Source organism: Vombatus ursinus, unplaced genomic scaffold, assembly GCF_900497805.2.
Source record: "Vombatus ursinus unplaced genomic scaffold, bare-nosed wombat genome assembly UNPS02014769.1, whole genome shotgun sequence".
In the NCBI taxonomy this organism is placed as follows: domain Eukaryota; kingdom Metazoa; phylum Chordata; class Mammalia; order Diprotodontia; family Vombatidae; genus Vombatus; species Vombatus ursinus.
Window position 1 is genome coordinate 441 of NW_020954547.1, and position 5,665 is coordinate 6,105.

Below are 5,665 nucleotides of genomic sequence, written 5' to 3' on the forward strand. Positions count from 1 at the left end.
CTTCATAGGGGCAAGTCTACGTAGGGGTGGGCCTAGTCACAGAGCTGTCTCTTACACTCCTTCTTCATAGCGGCAAGTCTAACTGAGGTTGGGTCTAGTCACAGAGCTCTCTATTACACTGCCTTTTCATAGGGGAAAGTTTACCTTGTGGTGGACCTAGTCACAGAGCTCTGTGTTACACTGCCTCTTCATAGGGGCCAGTCTACCTTGGGGTGGGCCTGGTCACAGAGCTCTCTGTTACACTGCCTCTTCATCGGGGCCAGTCTAACTTGGAGTGGGCCTACTGAGATAGCTCTCTATTACTGTGCCTCTTTATAGGGGCAAGTCTACCTTGGGGTGTGCCTAGTCAGAGAGCACTCAATTATACTGCCTCTTCATAGGCACAAGTCTATCTGGGTGTGGGCCTAGTCACAGAGCTCTCTGTTACACTGCCTCTCAATAGGAGAAGTCTACCTCGGGGAGGGCCTAGTTACAGAGCTCTCTCTTACACTGCCTCTTCATAGGGGCCAGTCTACCTTGGGGTGGGCCTAGTGAGAGAGCTCCCTATTGCACTACCTCTTCATAGGGGCAAGCCTACATAGGGGTGGGCCTAGTCAGAGAGCTCTGTCTTACACTTCTTCTTCATAGGGGAAGTCTACCTTGGGGTGGGCATAGTTGCAGAGATCTCTGTTACACTGCCTCTTCATAGGGGCAAGTCTACATAGGGGTGGGCCTAGTCACAGAGCTGTCTATTACACTCCTTCTTCATAGAGGCAAGTCTAACTCAGGGTGTGCCTAGTCACAGAGCTCTCTATTACACTGCCTCTTCATAGGCACAAGTCTACCTGGGTGTCGGCCTAGTCACAGAGCTCTCTGTTACACTGCCTTTTAATAGGAGCAAGTCTACCTTGGGCTGGGCCTAGTGAGAGAGCCCTCTATTACACTGCCTGTTCATAGAGGCAAGTCTACCTTGGTGTGGGAATAGTCATAGAGGTCTCTGTTACACTGCCTCTTCACAGGGGCAAGTCTTCCTGGGGGTGGGCCTACTCACAGGGTTCTCTGTTACACTGCCTCTGTATAGGGGCAAGCCTAACTCAGGGTGGGCCTAGTCACAGAGCTCTCTAATACACTGCCTCTTCACAGGGCAACTCTACCGTGGGCTGGGACATTTCACAGAGATATCTATCACACTGCCTCTTCATAGGGGCCAGTCCACCTTTGGGTGGGCCTAGTGAGAGAGCTCGCTATTTCACTGCCTCTTTATAGGGGCAAGTCTAACTTGGGGTGGGTCTAGTCAGAGAGCTCTCTCTTACACTGCCTCTTCATAGGGGCAAGTCTACCTTGGGGTGGACGTAGTCGCAGAGATCTCTGTTACACTGCCTCTTCATAGGGGCAGGTCTACATAGGGGTGGGCCTAGTCACAGAGCTGTCTATTACACTCCTCCTTCATAGGGACAAGTCTAACTCAGGGTGGGTCTAGTTATAGAGCTCTCTATTACACTGCCTTTTCATAGGGGAAAGTTGACCTTGGAATGAGCCTAGCCACAGAGCTGTCTATTACACTCCTTCTTCACAGGGGCAAGTCTAACTCAGGGTGGGTCTAGTCACAGAGCTCTCTATTACACTGCCTCTTCATAGGGGCAAGTCTACCTTGGGGTGGGCCTCGTCACAGGGCTGTCTGTTAGACTGCCTCTTCATAGGGGCAAGTCTAAGTTGGGGTGGGGCTAGTCCCATGGCTCTCTATTACATTGCCTCTTCATAAGGGCAACTCTAATTCTGGGTGGGCCTAGTCAGAGAGCTCTCTGTTACACTTACTCTAAACAGGAGAAGTCTAACTTGGGGAGGGCCTGGTTACAGAGCTCTCTCTTACACTGCCTCTTCATAGGGTCCAGTCTACCTTGGGGTGGGCCTAGTGAGAGAGCTCCCTATTGCACTTCCACTTTATAGGGGCAAGTCTAACTTGGGGTGAGCCTAGTCACAGAGGTCTCTATTACACTGCCGCTTCATAGGGGCAAGTCTAACTTGGGGTGGGCCTAGTCACAAATCTCTCTGTTACATGACAGTGCTATCTATTACACTGCATCCTCATAGGGGCAAGTCTACCTTGGGGAGGGCCTAGTCAGAAATCTCTCTATTACACTGCCTCTTCATAGCGGCAAGTCTTCCTTGGGGTGGGCCTAGTCACAGGGCTCTCTGTTACACTGCCTGTTCATAGGGGCAAGTGTACCTTGGAGTGGGCCTAGTCACAGGGCTCTCTGTTACACTGCCTCTTCATAGGGGCAAATCTACCTTGGGGTGGGCCTAGTCATATAGCTCTCTGTTACACTGCCTCTTCATAGGGGCAATTCTACCTTATCGTGGGCCTAGTCACAGAGCTCTCTATTACAGTACCTCTTCATAGGGGAAGTCTACCTTGGGTTGGGCCTAGTCACAGAGCTCTCTGTTTGGGAGGGGAGGAGAAGTAGGAATGAGGGAAGGTGGATTTTTGTTTAAAAATAAAATTTAATTAAAAAAGAAATACTTGAACACAGATATTGTATCTTATCCTGTCTTTCTTTTCTTTTAAATCTGTCTTTAAGATCCATCCTCCTTAGAGTTGGTCTTGTTTAGGATTGATCCCTTCCTCAATCTGAATTCCTTCTTACTTTCTCTTTTCCTTTTCTCCACCTCTCCTATTTCTCTGGTTATTAAAATATATTTCTATACTAAACTATGTAAATGTGTATATGTGCATAATCTTGCCTCCTTTGGCAAGTTCACATGAAATCGAGGTTCAAGTGTCACCCTCTCTCCCCAATGCTTCCTCCTTATTTGTATAATCTTCTACTTGTACAGCCAAATTATGAGATAATTTTTCCTGTGCTTCCTCTACTCTCTGCCTCCAGTGTATCTTCTCCTCCCTTTGCGTTATTCTTTTAATATGACTAAAATCTAACAAAACAAATTCTATGACCTCTTTTTTATTAGGCTTCAGTGATGACAGGGTTTTAAGGAGACATTTATATCATCATGGTAGACTGTGAACAGTTCCTCCATGTTCAGTCCCTTAAGATTGCTTCCTCACATTTAACTTTTTGCGTTGTTCTTGATTGCTATGTTTATATTTCAAAATCTCTATACAGGTCTGGTCTTTTTAATTAGTAATGCTTACAAATCCTCTATTTCTTTAAAGATCCTTTTTGTTTCTTTTTCTTTTTCTTTATAGATTTACACTGTTTTTCTGGGTTGTTGGTGTGTTTGTCCTTCATTCTTGAAGAGGACCATGACATCAGGGAGATTATGACACACGTGCCTTGCAATTGACTTTGATTTGAGTGAAGGAGAGCTGTGCAAGGTCACCAGCCTCTCCTTCTCCTCCAGAGCTATCTGGGTCCAGTGGCCACATATTCATTAGGACGACTGGAGATGGTCCCACTGAGTAAGTTACTCTTAGTTGTAAGCCTATATCTTTTGCCTTCTAGCATATCATATGCCAATCTCTCAGCTTCTATAAGTGGTGGTCGCTAAATGATCCTGAGTGTGACTCTTTGGAACTTGACTTCTTTCTTTCTGACTTATTGCAATATTTTTTCTTTGGCCTGGGAGTTCTGGATTTGGACTATAATGCTCCTAGAAGTTTTCATTTTGTAGTAGCCAGTGGGTTATTTCTCTTTTCCCTCTGCCCTCTGGTTATAAGAAATCTGGGCAGTTTAATGACTCCAAGCCTGCAAACCTGGGTTCCTAGAAGGATGATAGTATCTTCAAATGAAATCAGGAATATTGGAGGGGAGGGATGGATTTTCAGATTCAGGAGAATCTTCATCAAAATTTTCCCTATTCAAAATAAAAATTTAGGTGCTCCATGGTGGAGCCTCTCTGCTTCCCACCTGCTGCCTTTGGCCATCCCTTTTACCTTTCCTCTCGGCTCAGGTGGACCCAATGCCATGATGCAGATTTTTGTGTAGACTTTGACGGGGAAAACCATTATCCTTGAGTTTAACCCTCTGATACTATTTAAAATGTCAAGGGCAAGAAGCAAGATAAGGAAGGTATTCCCCCTGATCAACAAAGATTGATTTTTGTGGGCAAGCAACTGGAAGGTGAATGAACTTTGTCTGACTACAGCATTCAGAAGGGGTCTACCCTTCATCTTGTTCTGAGGCTTCATGGTGGTGCCAAGAAGAGAAAGAAGTCTTACACCACTCCCAAAAAGAACAAGCATAAGAGAAAGAAAGTTAAGCTTGCTGTTCTGAAGTGTTATAAGGTTGATGAGAATGGCAAGATTAGCCGCTTTCAATGAGAGTGCCCTTCTGATGAATGTAGTGGGGGGGTCTTTATGGCTAGTAATTTTGACAGACATTAGTGGGGCAAGTATTGTCTAACCTACTGCTTCAACAAGCCAAAAGACAAGTAAATGCATATATGTTAATAAAAAATGTCAACTATTAAAAAATAAAATAAAATAAAAATTCAGTGGTTCCCTTTTGTTCTTCGGATAAAATATAAAATCCTTAGCCTGACGTTGATATTTTCTCACAATTTGAATTACACTTATGTTTCCAGTCTTATTTTATATAACTAACCTTCCCCAGCTGGTCATACATGAGATTCTATTTTCCACATCTGTGCCTTTGAAATGAAAGGTGCTCCCTCACCAGCTCCACCTCTCAGAATCTCTAAATTCCTTCAACACACAGTTCAGGTACCACTTTCTACATAAGAGCTTTCCAGATTCTTCCCTATCCTCTACCCATAGTTCTTAGCACTCTCTCCATCTTGAAATTATATTTTATTACTTTACATATATTTTATATTTGCTTATTTGAGAACATATTAACCTACTCCCTATACAATGTAAGCTCCTTAAAGTCAGGGAGCATTTTGTTTTTATCGTTGCTATCCCCAGGGGCTAGCTCAGTGCCAAGCACATCTTAAGTGCTTAATAAATGCTTGTTGAATTGAACTGAATATAAAGAGAAATAATTTTCAAGTAATTGAGGATAATCATTTCTACATATTTCCATTGTCTGAGATATTTTCTAGGTTTTTAAGGTATAACAAACCTCTGAACCACATAGCCTACACAACCCATTAAACAATGGTACATTTCTATTTTAGGTATCTATGGTCCAAAATGTACACATGCTAATTGGTTGTTCTAAGAGCCGTTGTGTAATTGTGTGACAATCATCCTCAGTTAACAGTTATTGAGATGCCACTGGATATACAGAGCTTCACTAGACCCTAAAGCTACCTCTACCATTACCACCAAATTATCCGAAGAATAACAATCAGTCTCATAACCTCTTGAATCAAATACAAGTCCTCTTATAATCAGTCTAGAAAGTTTGGGTTCCACAGTAACATTTCAGGTCACTTCCTGGAAAAAAAAAAAGTAGAAAAAGACTTATTTGAATCCTTCTGTGCAAACAGCTCACAAATGAACATGATTTTGTTTAAATGTCAACGGTTTGAGTTAAGTTTCAAATATGAGGAAGTTAGGAAAAAATATGATAGATTCTGCACTCTTTTGAAATGATTTTTTATAACCATGTTACATATATTATCAGTCCTCAGAAGTCTTCCTGAGAACTTTACTTATTGAACCCCTTGATATTTTTCCATGATTCACTAGAAGTTCTTTGGGGTAATTAATCATGCAAATTGTGACCCAGCCCTGATCAGTATGATACTCTCTGCTCATGGA

The 5,665-nt window shown here is 43.1% G+C and overlaps 1 pseudogene; it reads left to right on the forward strand.

The window, feature by feature from the left end:
- The first annotated feature begins 3,905 nt into the window (after positions 1–3,905).
- LOC114043557 lies at positions 3,906–4,372 on the forward strand (annotated as a pseudogene).
- The last annotated feature ends 1,293 nt before the right edge of the window (positions 4,373–5,665 follow it).